This window comes from Pristiophorus japonicus, chromosome 4 (assembly GCF_044704955.1).
Source record: "Pristiophorus japonicus isolate sPriJap1 chromosome 4, sPriJap1.hap1, whole genome shotgun sequence".
In the NCBI taxonomy this organism is placed as follows: Eukaryota; Metazoa; Chordata; class Chondrichthyes; family Pristiophoridae; genus Pristiophorus; species Pristiophorus japonicus.
Window position 1 is genome coordinate 203,206,263 of NC_091980.1, and position 26,671 is coordinate 203,232,933.

General features: G+C 49.1%; 1 protein-coding gene across 5 annotated transcripts in view; it reads left to right on the forward strand.

The window, feature by feature from the left end:
* The first annotated feature begins 23,240 nt into the window (after positions 1-23,240).
* aqr (aquarius intron-binding spliceosomal factor) overlaps positions 23,241-26,671 on the forward strand; it is a 109,991-nt gene continuing 106,560 nt past the window's right edge. The window contains exon 1 of one of the 5 annotated variants that reach the window (XM_070879002.1): positions 23,241-23,312. The gene's annotated coding sequence lies outside the window, so the exon portion shown is untranslated. Of the gene's footprint in view, positions 23,313-23,361; positions 23,583-23,612; positions 23,694-26,671 lie in introns of those variants that run through there. The other 4 variants (XM_070879006.1, XM_070879003.1, XM_070879005.1 and 1 more) reach the window with 4 other exon arrangements.

The following is a 26,671-nucleotide window of genomic DNA, read 5'->3' on the forward strand; positions in this document are numbered from 1 at the left end:
TTAATACAGCCTGTACAGCTTAAAATGGGATTATCAACAAAAATCAGCATTTTTAATAAAGGTTTTGTTATGTTCAGAATAACTCCACAAGACTGTATACTGTAAGCTCAAACTGATGAGACCTTAGTCTCTTTAATCAAACTCCAGAGTGCTGAAGCAGCGTAGTAGACAACCTTTTATACTTGCTTGCACGGGGTGTGCAGGTGATCCTCGGGTCTCCAACCGGTGTGCCCCCTGGTGGCAAGTCTTACACTATTATAAAGTTTACAAACATAACATCACTCCTCCGCCCCCGCCCCTCTCCACCCCCCAAAGTCTTAGATACAAGTTATTTACAAGTTGAGGCGACCTGGGGCTCTTCGTTCCCAGGATGATCGGCTGAGTTGAAGTCCTGGCATGGGTGAGTCGGTCGGATCATTGCTGCACTGCAGTGCGGCTGGTCTGATCGGACTGTCGGGCATGGTGGGTTCATCCTCGTGATTGACAGCGAGGTCAATTGCTGGTTGGGTGTGTGTTGGTGAATCAATGATGGTAATTATTGTGTTCCTAACACAGATGAGGCTGCACACATGGATGTTAAAGTAACAGTGACCTCAGTCTTTATTAAGACACTCCAGAGTGAGGAACAAGCCTTAGGGGCCGGCTTATATATAGTGCTCCCAAGGGATGCTGGGATCCCTTGGGACTTCAGGGGATGCGCTCCCTGGTGGCAGAACATGAGAGTGCATGCTTTACATATACACAACATCACTCCCCCCGCCAAAGTCAAAGTGAAAACTATTTACAAGGTGAGGCGGTCGGGAGCCTTTCTTACCCTGGTGGACCGCCTCTGTACAAATGTCTGTTCTGGTGTGTTGGCTGTGCCCTCGCTGGGCTGGCATGTTGTTGGCCCTGCAGGGCTGCTGGGTAAGCCTGGCCTTTCTGGGCTGTTGGGCGTGATGGGTTCGTATTCCTGGTCCGGGGTGGTGTCGTTGATCCTTTGGGTGTGTGTTGTGGGCTGGAAAAAGGTGTTGTCAGCTGTGGGTTGTTCAGGGCAGTCTGTGAACCGCAGCCTCGTTTGGTCCAGGTGCTTTCTGCAAATTTGTCCATTGTCTAGTTTGACTACAAACACCCTACTCCCTTCTTTAGCTATCACCTTGCCCGCGATCCACTTGGGACCATGTCCATAGTTTAGCACATACACAGGGTCATTCAGATCAATTTCCCGTGACACAGTGGCGCAACCATCGTTTACATTTTGTTGCTGCCGCCTGCTCTCTACCTGATCATGCAGGTTGGGGTGAACCAGCGAGAGTCTGGTCTTAAGTGTCCTATTCATGAGTAGCTCAGCCGGACGCACCCCTGTGAGCGAGTGGGGTCTCGCGCGGTAGCTGAGCAGCACTCGGGACAGGCGGGTTTGGAGTGAGCCTTCTGTGACTCGTTTAAGGCTCTGTTTGATGGTTTGTACTGCCCGCTCTGCCTGCCCATTGGAGGCTGGTTTAAACAGGGCCGATGTGACATGTTTGATCCTATTGCGGGTCATGAATTCTTTCAATTCGGCACTGGTGAAACATGGCCCGTTGTCACTGACCAGTATGTCAGGCAGGCCGTGGGTGGCAAAGATGGCCCTCAGACTTTCAATGGTGGCAGTGGCGGTGCTTCCCGACATTATTTCACATTCAATCCATTTTGAAAAAGCATCCACCACCACCAGGAACATTTTACCGTGAAACGGGGCCGCATAGTCGACATGGATCCTCGACCTTGGTCTGGAGGGCCAGGACCACAAACTTAGTGGTGCCTCTCTGGGCACGTTGCTCAACTGAGCACACACGCTGCATTGCCATACACAGGACTCTGAGTCAGAGTCAATATCGGGCCATCACACGTGGGATCTGGCTGTCGCTTTCATCATTACTATACCCGGGTGTGTGTTGTGGAGATCCGAGATGAACGTCTCCCTGCCCTTTTTGGGTAGCACTACGCAGTTACCCCACAATCGGCAGTCTGCCTGAATGGACAGCTCATCCTTTCGCCGCTGGAACGGCTTGATTAGCTCTTGCATTTCAACGGGGATGCTGGCCCAGCTCCCATGCAGTACACAATTTTATACTAGGGACAGCAGAGGATCTTGGCTGGTCCAAGAAAATTTATCATTTTAAAACGCTTCCATGACCATCAACAAGTCTGCGGGCTGCGCCACCATCAACAAGTTTGCAGGCTGCGCCATTTCCACCCCCGTGGTGGACAATGGTAGCCGACTGAGAGCATCCGCACAGTTTTCGGTGCCTGGCCTGTGGCGGATGGTATAGTTATACGCTGATAGCATGAGTGCCCACCTTTGTATCCGGGCTGAGGCATTAGTATTTATCCCCTTGTTTTCAGTGAACAGGGATATGAGGGGCTTGTGATCGGTTTCCAGCTCAAATTTGAGGCCAAACATGTACTGATGCATTTTCTTTACGCCGAACACACATGCTAATGCCTCATTCTCAATCATGCTGTAGGCCCTCTCAGCCTTAGACAAGCTCCTGGAGGCATAGGCGACAGGTTGCAACTTCCCCGCAACGTTGTAATACACACCCAACTCCATACAACGACGCATCACATGCTAGCACAAGTCTTTTACACGGGTTATACAATACAAGCAGCTTGTTGGAGCATAAAATGTTTCTGGCTTTCTCAAAAGCAATTACTTGGTTTTTTCCCCATACCCAATTCTCACCTTTACACAATAACACATGTAGGGGCTCTAAGAGGGTGCTTAACCCCCGTAGGAAGTTACCAAAATAGTTGAGGAGTCCCGGGAACAACCGCAGCTCCGTGACGTTCTGTGGCCTGGGCGCGTTCCTGATAGCCTCTGTCTTGGTGTCTGTGGGCCGAATGCTGGCCGCCGCGATCTTTCTCCCCAAAAACTCCACTTCTGTTGCCATGAAGACGCATTTCGACCTCTTCAGCCGCAGCCCTACACGATCCAGTCACTGGAGGACCTTCTCCAGGTTTTGTAGGTGCTCGACGGTGTCCCGACCCATGACCAATATGTCGTTCTGCAAAACCACCGTGCGTGGTACCGACTTGAGTAGGTTCTCCATGTTTCTCTGAAAGATCACTGCAGCCGACCGAATTCCAAACGGGCATCTGTTGTAGATGAACAGTCCCTTGTGCGTGTTGATGCAGGTGAGGCCCTTCGAAGACTCCTCCAGCTCCTGCGTCATGTACGCCGAAGTCAGGTCGAGCTTGGTGAATGGCTTGCCTCCTGCCAGCGTCGCAAATAGGTCATCTGTCTTAGGTAGCGGGTATTGGTCCTGTAGCGAGAAACAATTAATAGTTACTTTATAATCGCCGCAAATCCTGACCGTGCCATCACTTTTGAGTAGTGGAACAATCGGGCTGGCCCACTCGCTGAATTCCACTGGGAAGATGATGCCCTCGCGTTGCAGCCTGTCCAGCTCGATTTCCACTCTCTCCATCATCATGTGAGGTACCACTCGCGCCTCGTGGTGAATGGGTCGTGCCTCTGGGACCAATTTTGTCCGCACTTTCCACCCAGAAAAGTTTCCAATGCCTGGCTCAAAAAGGGAAGGAAATTTATTAAGAACCTGGGTACATAAGGCCTCATCGACATGTGATAGTGCTCGGATCTCATCCCAGTTCCAGTGGATTTTGCCCAGCCAGCTCCTTCCAAGCAGTGTGGGGCCATCGCCTGGGACAATCCAGAATGGCAGTTCATGCACCGTGCCCTCGTAGGTGCCCTTGACCATGGCACTGCCCAGGACAGTGATAAGCTCTTTGGTGTACGTTCTCAGTTTCGTGTGGATGGGGCTCAGGGCTCGTCTGAGTGCCTTGTTGCACCACAGTCTCTCAAACATCTTTTTACTCATGATGGATTGGCTAGCACCAGTGTCCAGTTCCATGGCTGCGGGTAAGCCATTCAATTTTACATTTAGCATTATAAGTGGACATTTCATCGAAAATGTGTGCACCCCGTGTATTTCAGCATCTGCCTCCTCTCTCTGAGGCTCGAAATTGCTTTGATCCACCATGGACCAATCTTCCTCTGCCACGTGGTGGTTAGCAGGTTTTGCAGAGCTTGCATCTCATCTGCAAGCTCGTTGGAGGTGCCCCATTGTTCCACAGCTCTTGCAAACATACCCTTTGAAGCAGCATGAATAGGCCGAATGGAAGCCTCCACAACGCCAACAAGGTGTGAATTGCCTTGCTTTCATCCTTTTTTGCGGACTCTGAGTCATCTAGGTCACCTGAGGCCTGCTGGCAATTGCAGACTCATGGTTTCTGCCCTGTACATTTCTGCTCACAAACACAGTTCCAGTTAATTTATGAACATTGCTATCACTTGTGTGCTGAGAGATTTGTTTGGTGTTATCACTGGTGGACATGAACGCCTATGCTATCGCAATGGCCTTACTGAGGGTCGGTGTCTCTACAGTCGAAAGTTTTCGTAGGATGGTCTCGTGGCTAATGACCAGTACAAAAAAGTCTCTGAGCATTTGCTCCAGGTAGCCATCAAACTCACATTGTCCTGCAAGTCGCCTTAGCTCGGCAACATAGCTCGCCACTTCTTGACCTTCAGATCGCTGGCACGTGCAGAACTGATACCTCGCCATCAGCACGCTATCTCTCGGGTTAAGATGCTCCTGAACCAGTGTACACAGCTCCTCATACGACTTATCTGTGGGTTTCACTGGAGCCAGAAGATTCTTCATGAGGCTGTAGGTCGGTGCCCCGCAGACCGTGAGGAGGACCGCTCTCGTTTTTGCAGTGCTTCCTTCTCCGTCCAGCTCGTTGCTACAAAATACTGGTTTAGCCGTTCAACATAGGCTTCCCAGTCCTCACCCTCCGAGAACTTCTCCAGGATGCCCACAGTTTGCTGCATCTTTGCGTTGGATTCGTATCCTCGTCGCCAGTTATTGTGTTCCTAACACAGATGAGGCTGCACACAAGGAGGTTAAAGTAACAGTGACCTCAGTCTTTATTAAGACACTCCAGAGTGAGGAACAGGCCTTAGGGGCCGGCTTATATACAGTGCTTCCAAGGGATGCTGGGATCCCTTGGGACTTCAGGGGATGCGCTACCTGGTGGTGGAACATGGGAGTGCATGCTTTACAGATACACAACAGTAATGACCTCTTCAAACTGTTCTTGGTTGTCAGTGAATCGCAGTTTGGTCTAATCCAAATGCTTTCTGCACGTTTGTCTATTCAGAAGTTTGACAACAAACACTCTATTCCCCTCCTTGGCTAAAACAGTGCCAGCAACCCATTTGGGACCATGACCGTAATTAAGAACAAATACAGGGTCATTAACCTCAATGTCACGCAATACAGCTGCGCGATCATGGTACACGTTATGCCGATGATGCCGGGTTTCTACATAATCATTGAGAACCGGGTGGACTAAGAAGAGCCTGGTATTCAGTGCTCTCTTCAGTAACAATTCTGCCAGGGGAACCCCGGTAAGTGAGTGGAGTCGCGTCAGGTAGCTGAGTAGAATCCGAGATAACCGAGTCTGCAGGGAACCGTCCGTCACGCATTTCAAGCTAGTTTGGACTGCCCGTTCCACTTGACCGTTGGATGTGGGCTTAAATGGTGCAGACCTGACATGTTTGAAGCCATTGCGGGTCATGAACTCGTTGAATTCCGAGCTGGTGAAACACGGTCCACTGTCACTAACAAGGACGTCGGGCAAACCATGGGTGGCGAACATGGCTCGGAGGCTTTCAATGGTGGCAGTGGACGTACATGATGACATCATTAAACATTCAATCCATTTAGAGTAAGCATCCACTGTTACAAGGAACATCTTTCCTAGAAAGGGGCCAGCCAAATCTACGTGGACCCTGGACCATGGTTTGGAGAGCCATGACCACAGACTCAGTGGGCCCTCCCTTGGTGTATTGCTCAACTGTGAGCAAGTGTTACATTGGTGTATACGCATGACTCCAATTCCGAGTCAATGCCGGGCCACCAAACGTGCGACCTGACGATAGCCTTCATCATGACTATGCCTGGGTGGATACTGTGTAGGTCGCATATAAACGTTTCCCTGCATTTTTTTTGGCAAAACCATGCGATTCCCCCATTGGAAACAATCCAATTGGATGGACATTTCATCCTTGCACTGGTAAAACAGCTTAATTTTGTCTTGCATTTCCCCGGAAACAGCCGACCAGCTCCCATTTAGAACGCAGTTTTTTTACTAGTGATAGCACAGGGTCCTGGCTAGTCCAGGTCCTGATCTGGCGAACCGTGACGGGTGACCCGTCATTCTCAAAAACATCCATTACAAGAATCAAGTCTGCGGGTTGTGCCATTTCCATCCCGGTGGTGGGCAATGGTAGCCGACTGAGGGCATCACTGCCTGATCTATGGTGGATTACATAGTCATAGGTAGATAATGTTAGTGCCCATCTTTGGATGTGGGACGAAGCATTGGTGCTAATACCTTTGTTTTCTGAAAACAGTGAAATGAACGGTTTGTGGTCGGTTTCGAGCTTGAACCGGAGTCCAATTAGGTTTTGTTACATTTTCTTAACCCCGTATACACATGCTAACGCTTCTTTCCTAACCATACTGTAGGCTCTTTCAGCCTTAGATAAACTTCCGGTTGCAGTTTGCCTGACACATTGGCTTGCTGTAACACACAACCGACCCCGTACGAAGATGCATCACAAGCTAGTACTAAACGTTTACACGGGTCATACAATACAAGTAATTTGTTAGAACATAGCAGGTTTCTGGTCTTATCGAAGGCTGCCTCTTGAGATTTTCCCCAAACCCAGTCATCACCCTTACATAGCAATAAATGCAAAGGTTCCAGCAAAGTGTTCAACCCAGGTAGAAAGTTACCAAAATAGTTGAGGAGTCCCAGGAACGAATGCAGCTCCATCACATTCTGTGATCTGGGTGCATTCTTGATGGCCTCCGTCTTAGAGTCTATGGGTCTGATGCTGGCTGTCACAATCTTTCTCCCCAGAAATTCGACCTCTGGCACCAGGAAAACACACTTGGATCGTTTAAGCCTGAGTCCCACTCTGTCCAGTCGCTTTAGAACCTCTTCCAGGTTGTGCAAGTGTTCGGTGGTGTTGCGACCAGTGATCAGGATGTCGTCTTGAAACATAACAGTGTGCGGAACCGATTTCAGCAGAATCTCCATGTTCCTCTGGAAGATGGCAGCAGCCAAGTGAATACCAAAAGGGCATCTGTGGTACATGAGCAGTCCTTTGTGCGTGTTGATGCACGTCAATCTTTTCGAACAATCAGCCAGCTCCTGTGTCGTAAGCAGAGGTTAGATTCAGCTTGGTGAATGACTTCCCCCCTGCTAGCGTTGCGAACAGGTCCTCCGCTTTGGGTAGTGGGTACTGGTCCTGTAACGAGACTCGGTTGATCGTTACCTTGTAATGACCGTGCCATTGCTTTTCAACACCGGAACAATTGGTCTGGTCCACTCGTTGAACTCGACTGCCAATTTCATTCCCTCTCGTTGACGTCTGTCCAGTTCGATCTCGACTTTCTCTCACATCATATATGGAACCGCTCAGGCCTTGTGATGAACGGACCATGTATCAGGGATTAAATGGATCTGCACTTTGGCACCTGTGAAGTTGCCGATGCCTGGCTCAAATAGCGACGGAAATTTGTTCAGCACTTGAGTGCATGAGGCGTCATCCACTGAAGACAGTGCTTTGATGTCGTCCCAGTTCCATCGGATCTTTCCTAGCCAGCTTCTGCTGAACAGCGTTGGGCCATTGCCTGGTACAATCCATAGTGATAAATCATGCACAGCTCCATCGTACGATACCTTCACTGCCGCACTGCTGCACTGAGATCTTTGGTATAAGTGCGCAGCTTTGTATAAATTAGGCTTAGTTTTGGGCTTTGTGCCTTGTTGCCCCACAGTTTCTCAAAAGCCTTCTGGTTCATAATTGACAGACTCGCCCCCATGTCCAATTACATGGAAACTGGAATGCAGTTTAATTTGACTTTCAACTTTTGGTGGTGAAGGTGTGTACCCCATATACTTCCTCTTCAGCCTCGGGTTGAGTTGTCTCTCTTACTCGTTCAGCGTGATCCGCGGCGGATCGGATATCTTCTGCCGACTCTGCCACGTGGTGAGTCGCAGCACGTTTGCACATTCACTGGAGATGCCCCATTGTTCGCAGCCTTTGCACACATAATGCTTGAATCGACATTGATGGGCTCTACGATTACCCCTGCAGCGCCAACATGGTGTTAATGGATTTGCATTCTTGCCCCACGGCAGACTCTGAGTCATCCTAGATCTGGCCTCTGCAGGCGTGTAAGTCCTGTCATGTACAGTTCTGCCTGCTGAAGGCATTATTTTATGCACAGTACTTGCCGGTGAGCTTCAATGCTGAGAAGATATCTGCTTAGTGTTATCGTTCGTGGATATGAAAGCCTGGGCGATTGTAATGGCCTTGCTCAGATCTAGGGCAGACAGCAGTTTGCGAAGAATGACCTCGTGGCCGATTCCACGCACGAAAAAGTCCCACAACATTTCCCCCAAAAATGCAGCAAATTCACACAGTCCCGCAAGGCGTCTTAGGTCGGCGACATAGCTCGCCACATCCTGGCCCTCAGAGCGGTGGTGCGTATAAAAGCGATACCTGGCCATTAAGATGCTCTCCTCCGGCTTAAGGTGTTCCAGAACCAGCATGCACAACTCTGCATATGTCTTGTCCTTTGGTTTCGTTGGTACCAGCAGATTTTTGATGAGGCCATATATCGTAGACCCACAAACGGTGAGGAGAATCGCCCTTGTATTTACTCGGTACAGCCACCAGAGGGCTCATTCCCTGGAGTCCCAAGGGATCCCATAATCTCTTGGGAGCACAGGTATTTAAGGAGGTTTCGCAGGTTGGAGAGACACTCTGGAGACCTGCAATAAAAGACTAAGGTCACACTTTACTTTGAGCTCCCAGTATTCAGTCTGACTCTTTCTCCATACACTACAACTGGTGACGTGATACAGATAGCGAACCCAAAGATGCAGAGAACAGTGGGCACCCTGGAGAAATTCTCGGGGGGAGACGATTGGGCAGCTTTTGTGGAGCGACTTGACCAATACTTCGTGGCCAACGAGCTGGATGGGGAAGAGAGCTCTGCCAAACATAGAGTGATCCTGCTCACCGTCTGTGGGGCACCAACGTATGGCCTCATGAAGAATCTGCTCACCCCAGCGAAACCCAAGGAGAAATCATACGATGATTTGTGCACACTGGTCCAAGAGCTTTTTAACCCGAATGAAAGCGTTCTGATGGCGAGGTACCGGTTCTACACCTACAAAAGGTCTGAAGGCCAGGAAGTGGCGAGTTATGTCGCCGAGCTAAGACACCTTGCAGGACGTTGCGAATTTGAAGGACATTTGGAGCACATGCTCAGAGACTTTTTCGTACTTGTCACTGGCCACGAAACCATACTTCACAAACTTTTGACTGTGGAGACCCCAACCTTGAATAAGACCATAGCGATAGCCCAGGCGTTCATTGCCACCAGTGACAATATTAAGCAAATCTCTCAGCACACAAGTGCTGCTACAAGTACTGTGAACAAAGTGATGTTGTTTTCGAATCGTAACGTACAGGGCAGGTCACACATACCTGCAGCTACACGTCCGCAGATGTCTCAGAGTCCACCATCAAGGGTGATGAATGCAAGGCCATTAACACCTTTTTGGCGCTGCGGGGGGTGATCATCATTTCCATTCATGCCGACTCAAAGGGTATGTTTGCAAGGGCTGTGGAACAATGAGACACCTCCAATGTATGGGCAGGCGAGCTGCTAATCCTGTTAAACCTGCAAACCACCATGTTGCAGAGGAGGACAGATCCACAGAGGATCACAATGAACCAGAGCCTCAGATCGAGGAGGCAGAGTTACATGGGGTGCACACATTCACCATGACTTGTCCCCTGATAATGCTGAATGTTGAACTAAATGGACTCCCAGTGTTAATGGAGCTGGACACGGGCGTGAGCCAGTCCATCATGGGCAAAAACACTTTCGAAAGGTTGTGGTGCAAGAAGGCCTCAAGGCCAGTCTTAACTGAGTTCACACGAAACTAAGAACTTACATGAAAGAACTGATTCCTTTAATTGGCAGTGCTACCGTAAAGGACTCCTAGATGGAGGGTGCACAAGCTACCACTCTGGGTGGTACCGGGCAATGGTCCCACGCTGCTCGGCAGGAGCTGGCTGGGAAAGGTACGCTGGAACTGGGACGATGTCTGAGCGCTATCGCCCGCTGACGACACTTCGTGTGCCCAGGTCTTAAACAAATTTCCTTTGCTGTTCGAACTAGGCATCGGGAAATTCCAAGGAGCAAAAATGCAGTTCCACTTAATTCCGGGGGCGCGACCCATCCATCACAAGGCAGTACTGTACATAATGAGAGAAAGGGTAGAGATCGAGCTAGACCGGCTGCAAAGAGAGGGCATCATTTCACCGATCGAGTTCAGCGAGTCGGCCAGTTCTATTATCTCAGTTGTCAAGGGAGACAGCACCATCAGAATCTGTGGCGATTACAAAGTAACTATCAATCGTTTCTCCCTGCAGGGCCAATACCCACTACCAAAGACCGATGACCTCTTTGCAACGCTGGTGGGAGGAAAGAGGTTCACGAAGCTGGATCTGACTTCAGCCTACATGACGCAGGAACTGGAGGAATCATCGAAGGCCCTCACCTGCATCAACACGCACAAAGGTCTTTTTGATTATAACAGATGCCCGTTTGGAATCTGATCAGTGGCAGCGATATTCAGAGAAACATGGAAAGTTTACTGAAGTCGGTCCCGCACACCGTGGTCTTCCAGGACAACATCTTGGTCACAGGTCGGAACACAGTCGAGCACCTGCAGAACCTGGAGGAGGTTCTTAGTCGACTCAACCGTGTGGGGCTCAGGTTAAAACGCTCGAGGTGCGTTTTCCTGGCGCCTGAAGTGGAGTTCTTGGGAAGGAGGATTGCGGCGGACGGCATCAGGCTCACCAACGCAAAGACGGAGGCAATCGCGAACGCACCGAGACCACAGAACGTGACGGAGCTGCGGTCGTTTCTGGGACTCTTGAACTACTTTGCTAACTTCTTATCGGGTCTCAGCACGCTGCTAGAACCACTACATGTCTTACTATGAAAAGGGGCGAATGGGTTTGGGACAAAAGCCAAGAAAATGCCTTTGTAAAAGCGAGAAAATTGTTATGCTCAAACAAATTGCTTGTGTTGTATGATCCGTGTAAGCATTTGGTACTAGCATGTGATGCGTCGTCATATGGCGTCGGGTGTGATTGCAACAAGCTAATGATTTCGGGAAACTGCAACCGGTTGCTTATGCATCCAGGAGTCTATCTAAGGCCGAGAGAGCCTACAGCATGATTGAAAAAGAAGCTTTAGCGTGTGTCTATGGGGTAAAGAAAATGCATCAATACCTGTTTGGGCTAAAATTCGAATTGGAAACTGACCATAAGGCACTTATATCCCTGTTTTCCGAGAGTAAAGGGATAAATACCAACTCATCGGACTGCATCCAGAGATGGGCACTCACGTTGTCCGCATACAACTACGCCATCCGCCACAGGCCAGGCATAGAAAACTGCGCCGATGCTCTCAGTAGGCTGCCATTGCCCACCATGGGGGTGGAAATTGCGTATCCCGCAGATCCAGCCATGGTTATGGAAGCATTTGAGAGTGAGCAATCACCCGTCACTGCCCGGCAGATCAAAACCTGGACAAGCCAGGACCCCTTATTATCTCGAGTCAAAAGCTGTGTGCTTCACGGGAGCTGGTCCAGTGTCCCAGTGCAAATGCAGGAAGAGATAAAGCCGTTCCAGCGGTGCGAAGATGAAATGTCTATACAAGCAGACTGCCTTCTGTGGAGCAATTGGTCCCCAAGAAAGGCAGAGACACCTTCATAAATGATCTCCACAGTACCCACCTAGGCATCGTAATGATGAAAGCGATAGCCAGATCCCATGTGTCGTGGCCCAGTATCGATGCGGATTTAGAGTCCTGCGTTCACAGATGTAATACATGCTCGCAGTTAAGCAATGTACCCAGGGAGATGCTACTAAGTTATGGTCTTGGCCCTCCAAACCCTGGCCTAGGGTACACGTCGACAAGCAGGCCCATTCTTGTGGTTGTAGACGCGTACTCCAAGTGGATTGAATGTGATAATGTCGGCTAGCATGTCCGCTGCCATTACTGAAAGCCTGCGGGCCATGTTTGCCACTCACGGCTTACCCGATGTCCTGGTGAGCGACAATGGGCCATGTTTTACCAGTGCTGAGTTCAAAGAATTCATGACCCGTAACAGGATCAAACATGTCACGTCTGCCCCGTTTAAACTAGCATTCAATGGTCAGGCAGAGAGAGCAGTGCAAACCATCAAGCAAGGCTTGAAGAGAGTAAGTGAAGGCTCACTGCAGACTCGCCTATCCCGAGTCCTGCTTAGCTACCGCATCAAAACCCCGCTCACTCATTGGGATCCCACCTACTGAGCTGCTCATGAAAAGAGCACTTAAGACAAGGCTCTTGTAAAGTCCTGTCCCCTCAGTACAGATTCACACGAGGCATGTAGTGAATCAAGGTCACTCTGGACCTGCACCTTTATTTCACAGCTCTGGAATGCTGCACTTGCCTGAGACCTGTCCTTATATACCTGTCTCTTGCAAGTGCACCCCTGGTGGTAAGGTATGCTGGTGGTGACAGGTCATATCTTATTACAGTCATGTATAGCATGGTAAGTGATACGTCCTTACTACACTGTATAAATGCACACGAGGCCCATGCTTGAGAGAAGGTCAGTCTGTGACCTGTCCTTTACTCCTTAGCACTCAAGTGATGAAGGTGGGTGGAGCTTCCCCTTTTATACCTGAAGGTCCAGGTTAGGAGTGTCTCCCACCTAGTGGTCAGTGTTTTCACGGTGTACAACTTAGGTCAGTTTATACATGGGTTACAATGCTGGTTGAATACATGACATCACCTCCCCCCGCAAAATCTTATTGGGATCACAGGTTGAGTCTCTCTGGTGGTTCACACTCCCTTGTAGAGCGCCTGAGTTGGGGCTCCGGTTGTTGGGCGCTGGCCTGAGTGTCTGCTGTTTGCAGTGCCTCAGGCCTGTCCGGACTGCCCACAGTGACTGGGCTCTTCTCCCTTTGGTTCCGGTGTTCGGTCACCTGTGGTGGAGTGAACTCTATATCGTGTTCTTCCTCTGCTTCTTCGATGGGGTTGCTGAACCTCCTTTTTGTTTGATCCACATGTTTGCGGCAGATTTGTCCATTGGTAAGTTTAACTACCAGAATCCTATTTCCCTCTTTGGCAACCACAGTGCCTGCGAGCCATTTGGGCCCTGCAACGTAGTTGAGGACAAAAACAGGATCATTTACATCAATACATCGCGCCCTCGCATTCCTGTCATGGTAGTGATATTGTGACTGGCGCCTGCTCTCGACAATTTCTTTCACGGTGGGGTGTATAAGGGATAATCGGGTTTTGAGCGTCCTTTTCATTAGTAGCTCTGCGGGTGGAACCCCTGTGAGCGAGTGTGGTTGGGATCTATAGGCCAACAGGAGGCGTGATAAGCGGGTTTGTAGGGAACCCCCTTGGAATCTGAGCATCCCCTGTTTGATTATCTGCACTGCTCGTTCTGCCTGGCCGTTTGAGGCCGGCTTGAACGGTGCCGTTCTCACATGGTTAATTCCATTGCCTGCCATGAAGTCCTGGAATTCAGTGCTTGTGAAGCACGGGCCATTGTCGCTGACCAAGATGTCCGGTAGACCGTGGGCGGCGAACATTGCCCGTAGACTTTCTACCATGGCAGAGGATGTGCTTGAATTTAAAATGTCACACTCGATCCATTTGGAGTAGGCGTCTATGACAACCAAAAACATTTTCCCCATGAAAGTACCTGCGAGGTCCACATGGATGCGTGACCAAGGCTTGGCGGGCCATGGCCAGGGGCTAAGGGGGGCTTCCCTGGGTACATTGCCCAGCTGGACACACGTGTTCAACCTGCGAACACAAAGTTCCAGATCTGCGTCTATCCCTGGCCACCAAACGTGTGACCTGGCATTTGCCTTCATCGTGACAATGCCCGGGTGCCCATTGTGGAGTTCTCTGATGAACATCTCTCTGCCCATCTTGGGCATGACTACGCGGTTTCCCCACAGTAGGCAATCGGCCTGAATCGAGAGTTCATCCTTGCGCCTGTGAAATGGTTTAAATTTCTCAGGGCATGCCCTGTACGTGGCTGCCCAGTCCCCATTCAGGGCACATTTCTTGACTAGAGACAATAGCAGGTCTCTATTTGTCCAGACTTTAATCTGACGGGCTGTCACGGGTGAGCCTTCGCTTCCGAAAGCTTCAACAGCCATGACCATCTCAGCACCATGCTCGGTAGCCCCCTTAGTGGTGGCTAGTGGGAGCCTGCTGAGTGTATCGGCGCAGTTTTCGGTGCCCGGTCTGTGCCGAATTGTATAGTCATAGGCAGCTAACGTGAGTGCCCACCTCTGTATGCGGGCCGATGCGTTTGCATTTATGGCCTTGTTGTCGGCCAAAAGGGACGTTAGGGGTTTGTGATCTGTCTCCAGCTCAAATTTCCTGCCAAATAGGTACTGGTGCATTTTCTTTACCGCATATACACATGCGAGCGCCTCCTTTTCTACCATCCCGTAGCCCCTTTCTGCCTGGGACAGACTCCTGGAGGCATAAGCTACCGGCTGTAACTGACCCTTGGCATTGACATGCTGCAACACACACCCGACACCATAGGACGACGCATCGCACGTTAACACAAGTTTCATAGCGTTAACAGATTGTTGGAACATAACAAATTGTGTGCTCTATTAAAAGCCCTTTCCTGGCTGTCCCCCCAGACACATTCGCGACCTTTGCGTAGGAGCACGTGTAGCGGCTCTAGCAGCGTGCTCAATTTGGGAAGAAAGTTACCAAAATAGTTCAGGAGCCCCAAGAACGAACGCAGCTCCGTCGTGTTACGGGGTCTGGGTGCTCTCTGGATCGCTTCCGTCTTGGATGCAGTAGGGCTGATCCCGTCTGCTGCTACCCTCATCCCCAGGAATTCTACCTCTGGAGCTAGGAAGACGCACTTCGCCTTTTTCAGTCGCAGACCTACCCGGTCCAGTCTGCGTAGCACCTCCTCCAAGTTGTGGAGGTGTTCTTCAGTATCGTAACCCGTAATGATGATGTCGTCCTGAAAAACCACCGTCCCTGGAATCGACTTGAGGAGGTTTTCCATATTTGGTTGGAAGATCGCGGCGGCCGAGCGAATCTCGAATGGACATCTGTTGTACTCAAACAACCCCTTGTGTGTCATGATGCTGGTCAGCTTCTTCGACTCACTCGCCAGCTCCTGGGTCATGTAAACTGAGGTCAGGTCCAATTTTGAAAAAAGTGTGCCACCGGATAGCGTCGCAAAGAGGTCCTCCGCTCTCGGTAGCGGGTACTGGTCTTGGAGTGACACCCGATTGATGGTGGCCTTGTAATCGCCACATATCCTGACCGACCCATCCGCCTTGAGCACCGGCACAATCGGGCTCGCCCAGTCACTGAATTCGACTGGCGAGATGATGCCTTCCCTCAACAGGCGGTCCAATTCGCCTTCTATCTTTTCCCGCATCACGTACGGCACCACTCTGGCCTTGTGGTGTACTGGTCTGGCATCCGGGTTTATGTGAATCACTACCTTGGCCCCCATGAAAGTGCCAATGCCGGGTTGAAATAATGAGTCAAATTTGTCCAGGACCTGTGAGCATGATACTCGCTCCACAGAGGAAATTGCATTGACATCGCCCCATTTCTAGTTCATGACAGCAAGCCAACTCCTCCCCAATAGTGCGGGAACGTCCCCTGGGACAATCCAGAGTGGCAACCTGTTCTCCGAATCTTTGTGGGTCACGACTACCGTGGCGCTACCTAGCACCGGAATGATCTGCTTTGTGTAAGTCCGTAGCTGTGCGTCAATCGGCGATAATTTTGGCCTCCTGGCCTTGGATGCCCACAACTTTTCGAACTGTTTGATACCCATCAGGGACTGGCTGACACCCGTGTCTAATTCCATTGATACTGGGATGCCATTGAGGAGCACTTTCATCATTATCGGTGGCGTCCTGGTGTATGAACTGTATACGTGCTCCACATGAACTCGCTGAACTTCAGCTTCCAGCAATTTCCCCCAGTGTACATTTCTGCAATTTCTGCAGGTATTTTGCTCATCTCTGCAAACTCTGGCTGAATGTATGCCTCCACGCCTCCAGCATGAGTTGCGGTTTGAAACAAAAGGTCCCTTGCCAGTCGATCGTCCCTGACTGCCCCTGTTATTGTCCTTGAGTGCACCATTAACAGGTGTTGATGGCCCCATTACTGGCCGCATTGTCCCTTGCAATGGCGTGAATCGCTGTTCAGCTTGCCATTGTCTCTGTCGAACTCCCCCTCTGGGTTCGACTACATGTTGGGGCATGCCTGACTGCCCTTGTCTGCCTGGAGAACTGTGTGCTGCTTTAACAATGTTGAATCTCTGTCCCAACCATTCCTTAACACAGTACCTCTCGTCTGTTCTGCTGGTGGCCATGCTCGCGTGGTTTAAATCCCAGTTTCTTTTCGCCATTGATACGTCCTTACCACAAAGTATAAATGCACAAGAGGCCCATGCTTGAGAGAAGGTCAGTCTGTGACCTGTTCTTTATTCTAAGTGATGAAGGTGGGTGGAGCTTCCCCTTTTATACCTGAAGGTCCAGGTTAGGAGTGTCTCCCACCTAGTGGTCAGTGTTCTCACGGTGTACAACTTAGGTCAGTTTATACATGGGTTACAATGCTGGTTGAATACATGACAGTAAGATACAGTTATGTACAGTAGTGTGAGAGACATGACATCACCCTCCCCCAAGGTCTTATTGTCTTTATAGGTTCAGTCTCTCAGGTGGTCTACGCTCTCGCGTGGAGCATCTGAGTTGTGATTCAGTTGTTTGCCTTGGTGTCTGTTTTTCTTTGGGTGTGGTTGCTGGTATCTCGCCTGGGCTGTCTGTTTCGATTGGTGTGATTGTTGTTGACTCGCCTGGGCTGTCTGTTGGGATTGCCCTTTCCTCAGGTTGTTCCCTCTGTCTGTCCACCAGGTGTGGTGCGAGTTCCACATTGTAGTCTGCCTCTGGTTCCGCAGTGTTGTTGGTAAATCTGCTTTTGACTTGGTCTACATGCCTCCGGCAGGTTTTGCCATTGTCCATTTGTACTACCAGTAGCCTGTTTCCTTCCTTGCCCGTTACTGTCCCTGCAAGCCATTTGGGACCCCTGCCATAGTTTAGTACAAACACTTTGTCCCCTATCTCATTCCATACCTCCTTGAATTTCTGTCATGGTACTCAGTCAGCTTACGGCGCTTTGCCTCAACGATTTCGTGCATGTCTGGGAGGATTAATGAGAGCCTTGTTTTTAAAGTCCTTTTCATCAACAGTTGCGCGGGGGGGATCCCAGTCAGTGAGTGCGGACGGGATCTGTATGCCAGCAGCAGTCGCGACAGGCAACCCTGCAGCGTGGGACCTTGGATTTTAAGCATGCCTTGTTTAATGATTTGCACTGCTCTCTCCGCCTGGCCGTTGGAGGCCGGCTTGAACGGTGCCGTCTTGACGTGATTTATGCCGTGGTCAATTATAAAGTCTTGGAATTCTGCGCTGGTGAAGCACGGACCATTGTCACTGACCAATATGTCAGGGATTCCGTGCATTGCAAACATGGTTGCGAGGCTCTCCACAGTAATGGAGGTTGTGCTCGAGTTTAAAATGGTGCATTTGGTCCACTTTGAAAATGCATCTACAACTACGAGGAACATTTTGCCCATGAATGGGCCCGCATAGTCTACGTGCACCCGCGACCACAGTTTGGTAGGCCAGGGCCAGGGGCTCAGGGGAGCCTCCATGGAGGCATTGCTGAGTTGGGCACAAATGGTGCACCTTCGGATGCAGAGCTCCAAGTCCGCGTCAATACTAGGCCACCAGACGTGGGATCTGGCTATGGCCTTCATGAGAACGATCTCCGGGTGCTCGCGGTGGAGCTCCCGGACAAATGCCTCTCTGCCTCACAGAGGCATGACTACTCGGCTGCCCCACATCAGGTAGTCTGCTTGTAGTGATAGCTCATGCATGCGCCTGTGAAAGGGTTTTAATTCCTCGGGGCAGGCATCGCAAGCCTCTGCCCAGTCACCAGTTAGGACACATCTTTTTACTAAGGATGACGTGGGGTCGCTGGCTGTCCAGGCTCTGATTTGGCGAGCCGTCATGGGCGAACCTATGGACTCAAAGGCATTGATTGCCATGACTATCTCACAGTCCTGTTCGTCAGACCCTTCCGTGGTCGCCAGGGGTAGTCTGCTGAGCACGTCGGCACAGTTGTCTGTGCCTGGTCTGTGCCTTATGGTATAGTCGTAGGACGCCAGCATGAGTGCCCACCGTTGAATTCACGCCGAGGCGTTGGCGTTTATTGCCTTGCTCTCGGATAGGAGGGACGTGAGGGGCTTGTGGTTGGTTTCTAACGCGAACTTGGCCCCGACAAGGTATTGATGCATCTTTTTGACACCGTACACGCACGCGAGCACCTCCTTCTTTACCATTCCGTACCCGTGCTCCGCCCGCGAAAGTGACCTGGAGGCATAAGCTATGAGTTGTAATTTGCCCGCACTATTGACATGTTGCAAAACGCACCCGACCCCATACGCTGACGCATCGCATGTGAGAACTAGCTTTTTACCTGTGTCAAAGAAAGTCAAAACACTGTTGGAACACAGAAGGTTGCGTGCCTTATTGAAGGCGCGTTGCTGGGCGTCCCCCCAAAACCAATCGCAGCCCTTCCTGAGTAGCACGTGGAGAGGCTCCAGCAGCATGCTTAAGTTCTGCATAAAGTTCCCAAAGTAATTGAGTAGCCCGAGAAAGGCACGCAGTTCTGAGACATTCCGGGGCCTGGGTGCCTGGCGAATTGCTTCTGTTTTGGACTCTGTTGGGCGGATTCCATCAGCGGCAATCCTTCTGCCCAAAAATTCAACCTCGGGTGCGAGAAACAGGCACTTGGATTTCTTGACTCGTAGGCCTACCCGCTCCAACCGCTTTAGTACTTCCTCCAAATTACGGAGATGGGAATCGGTGTCCCTGCCCGTGATAAGTATGTCGTCTTGAAATACAACGGTCCCAGGCAGACTCTCCATGTTGTGCTGGAATATGGCAGCTGCCGACCTGATGCCGAATGGGCATCGATTGTACATGAAAAGGCCTCGATGTGTGTTGATGGTGGTGAGTAGCTTGGATTCCTCGGTCAATTCTTGCGTCATATACGCAGATGTGAGGTCTAATTTTGAGAAACGTTTACCTCCAGCCAATGTGGCAAATAAGTCCTCCGCTCTGGGCAGCGGGTACTGGTCCTGCAGGGAGACTCTGTTTATGGTAGATTTGTAGTCCCCACAGATTTGTACGGACCCATCAGGCTTCACGACTGGCACGATGGGACTTGCCCAGTCGCTAAATTCCACAGGTGATATAATGCCTTCCCGCAGAAGCCTGTCTAGTTCGTGTTCAATCTTTTCCCTCATCACATAGGATACAGCTCTGGCCTTGTGATGGACCAGTCTAGCATCCTGTCTGATGTAGATTTTGACTTTGGCCCCTTTGAAAGTGCCCACACCTGGCTGAAAGAGATGTTCAAATCGCTTTATAACTGTTGAGCAGGAGGTCCGTTCCTCTAATGACATGGCATGGACATCATCCCATTTCCAGTTTAGTTTTGCCAGCCAGCTTCTCCCCAGCAGTGCTGGGGGGTCTCCGGGGACAATCCACAGGGGAAGTCGGTTCACTGTCCCTTTGTGTGTGACAGAGAGCATGGCACTGCCGAGGACTGGTATGATTTCTTTGGTATAGGTCCTTAGTTTGGTGTCGACCCTAGTGAGTTTTGGTCTGTCTCTTTTATGCGGCCACAGTTGTTCAAATTGTTGAGCGCCCATGAGAGATTGACTCGCTCCCATATCCAGCTCCATGTTGACAGATATCCCGTTGAGTAGGACCCTCATCATTATAGGAGGCGTCCTGTTGTAGGAGCAGGGCCATTGATTGTGTTGACCCGCTGTACATCGGTATCCCGGGTACTGTCCCCACCGTCTTCTGGTCCGCTTTCCGACCCATCCGATTCGTATACCAGCCGAGCTGCTGTTTGTTTGCACATGCGGGCCAAATGCCCTGAATATTCCCAATTTCTGCAAACAGCCTGCTGAAATCAACATCCCCTTGATGAGTGCCCACCCCCACACCTCCAGCACAGACCTGTTCCATTGTTCAAAGTGTTCCCAAAGAATGAGCTGCTTCTGGCTGATCTCTCTTGAGCTTCTCTCAGTTTCTAATTGATTGCTCGCATTGTGGGTTGATGAGGTGTGAACGGCCGTTCCTGTGGCCCTTGATGGCTTCTGCCTGCTGTCGAGAGCCTGTTCTCCCGGTTTTGTCTGTGTGGGGGTAGCAGCTTGTTTAGTGCTGTGAACTTCTTGTTCCGATATTTCGTTAATTATCGTACCTGCATTGTAAATCAACCTCGTTTCTTCTTCCCCACCAAGAATGTCTGTGTAACCAGTGCTGCTGCCTCTAAGGTTAGGTTCTTGGTCTCTATGAGCTTTCGGAATATGCCTGCGTGGTCTATTCCTTCAATGAAAAAGTCTCTCAGCATTTCTCTCCTTAGTTCATCGGAAAACTCACATAAACTAGCCAACCTCCGAAGTTCCGCCACGAAATCGGGTATGCCCTGGCCCACACAGCGTCTGTAGTTGTAGAACCTGTGTCTGGCCATGTGTAGGCTGCGCGCTGACTTCAGGTGGTCTCTTACCAGTGTGCTCAATTCTTCAAACGACTTGCTTGCTGGTTTCTCGAGTGCCAACAGATCCTTCATTAAAGCGTATGTTTTCGAACCACAGCTGGTCAAGAGATGGGCTCTTCTCTTGTCTGCCTTATCATCACCTAACCAGTCTTTGGTTACAAAGCTTTGCTGGAGCCTTTCTATAAAGTCCTTCCAATTGTCTCCCGCATTGTACTTTTCATCTGATCCGTTGTTTGCCATTCTGTGGATTCTGTAATCCCGTAACTCGTCGCCACTGTAAAGTCCTGTCCCCTCAGTACAGAATCACACAAGGCATGTAGTGAAGTCAAGGTCACTCTGGACCTGCACCTTTATTTCACAGCTCTGGAATGCTGCACTTGCCTGAGACCTGTCCTTATATACCTGTCTCTTGCAAGTGCACCCCTGGTGGTAAGGTATGCTGGTGGTTACAGGTCATATCTTATTACAGTCATGTATAGCATGTTAGGATACAGTTATATATAATAATGTAAGACACATGACAGCTCTCATTAGTTCACCCTGCTCTACATAAACAGGTAGAAAGCAGGCGGCTTCAACAAAGTGCATACCATGATAGCGCAAATGTGTCACGCGAGATTGAAATCAATGATCCTGTATTTGTATTAAATTTTGGACAAGGTCCCAAGTGACTTCCCGGCACTGTCGCGGCCAAAGAGGGGAGCAGGGTGTTTCGGATCAAACTTTTAAACGGACTCATTCACCAGAAACACTTGGACCAATTCAAACTCAGATTCACGGACTATCCTGAGCAACCCACCTTGGACCCTACGTTTTTTGATCCCCCAACATATACAACAGTGGCAACCGGCACCACGGTTGACCACAAGTCAGAACCCATCATCAATACAGTCCTGCAGGGCCGAACACACCAGGCAGCCCAGCAAGGCCAGCTGCACAGCAGCCCAGCGAGGGCCCAAGAAATGTTTTCACACCGAGATGATCAACCAGGACAAGAAGGGGCCCAGATCACCTCACATTGTAAATGGTTACACTATTGACTTTGGCGGGGGTGGGGTGTTGTTATATATGTGGACTTGTATTTACTCTGTACAGCCATCAGAGGGCTTATCCCCAGGAGTCCCAAGGGATCCCATAATCCCTTGGGAGCACAGGTATTTAAGGAGGCTTCACAGGTTGGAGAGGTACTCTGGAGACCTGCAATAAAAGATTAAGGTCACACTTTACTTTGAGCTCACAGTGTTCAGTCTGACTCTTTCTCCATACACTACACTATCCTTTTGTGTTTCATGCACAAGGACCCACAGGTCCTGCTGCACTTTTCAATCTTTCTCCATTTGAATAATAACTTGCTCTTTGATTTTTTTCTGCCAAAGTGCATGACCTTGCACTTTCCAATATTATACTCCATCTGCCAAATTTTTGCCCACTCACTTAGCTTGTCTATGTCCTTTTGCAGATTTTTTGTGTCCTCGTCACATATTGCTTTTCCTCCCATTTTTATATCATCAGCAAACTTGGCTATGTTACACTCAGTCCCTTCTTCCAAGTCGTTAATATAGATTGTAAATAGTTGGGGTCCCAGCACTGATCCCTGTGGCACCCCACCAGTTACTAGCGCCTTTCATGACCACTGTATGTCTCAAAACGCTTAACAGTCAATGAAGTACTTTTGGAGTGTAGTCCCTGTTGTAATGTAAGAAAATGAGTGCAATTTGAAGAGGCTTCCTGAACCAGCACAATCGGCGGAAACTTGTAATGTTGACCTGAACTTCCAGAACGCATTTGATAACGTCCCTCATAAGTGACTATTAATTGAAGAAAGACTTACATTTATATCGCATTTTTCATGACCTCAGGATATCCCAAATGCTTTACAGCCAATTAAGCACTTTTGAAGTGTAGTCTCTGTTGCAATGTAGGAAACACAGCAACCAATTTGCACACAGCAAGCTCCCACAAACTGCAATATGACCAGATAAGTAGATTTTTTTAGTAATGTTGATTGAGAGATAAATATTTGCCAGGACACCGGGGATAACTCCACTACTCTTCTTCGAAATGGTGACAAGGGTTCGTTTACATCCACCTGAGAGAGCAGACGGGACCTTGGTCTCATCTGAAAGACAGCACCTCTGACACTACACTGGAGAGTCAGTCTAGATTTTGTGTTCTCAAGACAGAACAGAGGCTGAAAAGTAGGATAAACACTTTAACATGCAAGCACGTACTGCAGCGTGTATTGCATGACAAATTCATTTATAAAGCAGTTAATTTTGTGAATTCATCAAGCGGGCACCTATTGACCCTGTGGGTCCAGTTTACACTGAAGAGTTGTTGCCCCCTTTTGGGTAGGAACTGAGTGTTTGGGTCGTTGTTGTGCGGGGCCGGGTTGAGCAGGCGGAGCGGAAGTATCTGGTTGCTGTGGAGTGAGGCGGGAGGGCGGACGGGCTGGAGGTGAGTGACTGAGGCCGGGGCAACGCCGCGAGTTATTCAGTCTCTCTGTTCATGTGCGGAGGCTGAGCCTATTCACAGGGCCCCGGGGTCCTGTTAAAGTTCAGCGGTTTGTGAAACTCGCATCGCCCGCCAGAATGGCTGAGAATGATGGTTCTGGGCCGGGCCGGAGGCGGCGGGGGGCTCCTTCGCTTCTCCGCTTCTCCTTCGCTTCTCTCCCCTCCGTTGTGTCTGTTCAGTTTTCGCTGTCTCTGTCCTGCAGTTTCGCAGAAGGTGAAAGCTCCCTGTAATCTGCAAGGTTGACTTTAATCCAGTTGGAAGATGCACAAAATAATTCAGTAAATCACATCAAATGTTTTTTTTTTAATAGAGCCTCGTGTAAAAGTGAGTGACAAACATTTGTTTATGGTTTTTGAACCACAGGGATTGTTCCTATCCCCATCAACACCAAGTATTGGGGAAGGTTGTATTTTAGGTTTCTACAGTTGTGACAGCGGTTCCCTACAGTATCAATGTTTTAGTCTGCTGAAAGTGGTTTTAAAAGTACAGTTACATGTCTGAATAACACAGTCTTGAGGATTAAAGGGGCAGTTTTTGTGTGGGGTAGGCATTGTTTTGTTACTGTAGTTTCATATGTAAGTGGTGAGGCTGTGATGTAACTTTGTTACCACTGATTTTGAAACACATGGATCCGGAATTTGCGGTTGTAATGACGGCGAAACTGTCAGCGTTCGGCGTCAATACAATTGTGAAACTGACAGCAACTTCGGGCGTCCCCACATGCGCAGTTAAACGCCTAAATTCAGAACTTGCTGTCGCTCATTCTCTGCTCCTCCACTTTGCAGCGCACAATCAATTGAAATCACCGAACTGACAAGAACTTGAGCTTTTACGCTCTAATATCGCGATTAAAAACCCCTGAAAAAGTTAAGCCTTGTTCAGTGAGGTGCGTCTGGGTTTTAACGGCGGACTGAGACATAACCAATGTTCGTAGGCCCACGCAGCTCCCCAGAGGTCCCATGTAGCTAGCTTGAAAGCCTTTAACTAGAAAAACTGCGGCCACCCAAAAAATTACAAGGAGCATTGCTACTGAACAACCATGATATTGAATGGTGGCGCAGGCTCGAAGGGCCGAATGGCCTCCTCCTGCACCTATTTTCTGTGTTTCTATTCCAGCCCAGAAAAACTAATTTTATATTTGTGGAATATCAGTTTTTTCCATTATGATAAAAATTGAATGGTTTTTAATACAATTTTTTTAAGTTTGCTTAGGATATTTCAGCTTCTACCTTAATCCCAATGTGTATGCCCCAATCTTTATTTTGGTCTTGGTAAAATGATTTTTTTTTAAATGAAGGCTAATCAGTGCATTTTACTTCTTGGTTTGCTGTCTGTGAGAATTCTTCAGTGTGATTGGCTGCTTAGCCAGCTTGATGATGTCACGGTTGCTGGACATTGAAGATCCCCTAAACTTGGCACCTAATTTAAATTAACGTGCCACAGAGATTGCTAGATCTTTGTAGGCAGCTTTCTTAAGAACATAGGAAATAGGAGCAGGAGCAGGCTATATAGCCCCTCGAGCTTGCTCCACCATTCAATAAGATCATGGCTCTTCCCTTCCCTTCCCCTCCCCTCAACGACTATCTGTCCCACTTGTGACAGGGACTGTGGTTCTCGTATTGGACTGTTCAGCAATCTAACGACTCATTAAGAGTGGAAGCAAGTCTTCCTCGATTCCGAGGGTCTGCCTATGATGATGTATGGCTGATCATTGACCTCAATTCCACTTTCCCGCCTGATCTCCATATCACTTGATTCCCCTCGACTCCAAAATCTATCTATCTCAGCCTTGAATATATTCAGAGACTCAGCATCCACAGCTCTCTGGGGCAGAGAATTCCAACGATTCACAATCCTCTGAGTGAAGAAATTCCTCCTCATTTCTGCCTTAAATGGCCTACCCTTTATCCTGAGACTGCCCCCTAGTTCTGTACACTCCAGCCAGGGAGGAAACAACCTCTCAGCATCTACCCTGTCAATCCCCATCAGAATCTTGTATGTTTCAATGAGATCACCTCTCATTCTTCTAAACTCCAGAGAGTATAGGCCCATTCTACACAATCTCTCATCATAAGATAGCCCTCTCATCCCAGGAATCAATCCAGTGAACCTCTGTTGCACTGCCTCCAAGGCAAGTATTGCTTTCCTTAAATAAGAAAGAAAAACTGTGCACAGTATTCTAGGTGTGGTCTCACCAAGGCCCTGTACAATTGTAGCAAGACTTCCTTACTCTTATACTCCAACCCTCTTGCAATAAAGGACAACATGCCATTTGCCTCCTTTATTGCTTGCTATACCTGCATACTAGCTTTCTGTGTTTCTTGCAAAAGGACACCCAAATATTTCTGAACACCAACATTTAAAAGTTTCTCACCATTTAAAAAATATTCTGTTTTTCTAATCTTCCTACCAAAGTGAATAATCTCTCATTTCCCTACATTATACTCCATCTGCCATCTTACTGCCCACTCACTTAGTCTATCTTTATCCCTTTGCAGACGTTTTGTGTTCTCCTCACAGCTTACCATCCCACCTAGCTTTGTGTTGTCGGCAAACTTGGATATATTACACTCAGTCCCTTCATCTAGGTCATTAATATAGATTGTAAATAGCTGAGGCTCTAGCACTGATCCTTGTGGTACCCTACTAGTTACTGCCTGCCAACCTGAAAAAAACCCGTTTATCCCTACTCTCTTTTCTGTCCGTTAACCAATCCTCGATCCATGCCAATACTTCCAATCCCATGAGCCCTTATCTTGTGTAATAATCTTATGTGGCACCATATCGAATGCCTTTTGGAACTCCAAATATACTACATCCACTGGTTCCCCTTTATCTACCCTGCTAGTTGCATCCTCAAAAACCTCTCATAAATTTGTCAAATATGATTTCCCTTTCATAAAACCATGTTGACTCTGCCTAATCATGTTAGGATTTTCTTCAAGGTCAGCGGTGAAATCTGGGCCATTGTTGCAAGATAGTCGCTGATGTTGAGATTGAATTGTAAACTAAAGGAAAACTTCAGAACGTCCGTTCGCTTGTGAACAAGGCACTTAGCATCCATGAGCTTGGTGGATGATGGCATCGACATTATGGTGCTGAAGGAAACCTGGTTAAAGGGCAATGAGGTCTCCCTGTCTGGCTATACCTTCCACCACTTACCCCACTCAGACTGCCGAGGTGGTGGTGTGGCTCTCATCAGCAAATCATACCTTGGTCTGTCCCCCGACTCTAGCACATTCTCCTCCTTTGAGCATCTCACCCTATTCCACCCCTCTCACCTCTCATTTAAAATTCTCATT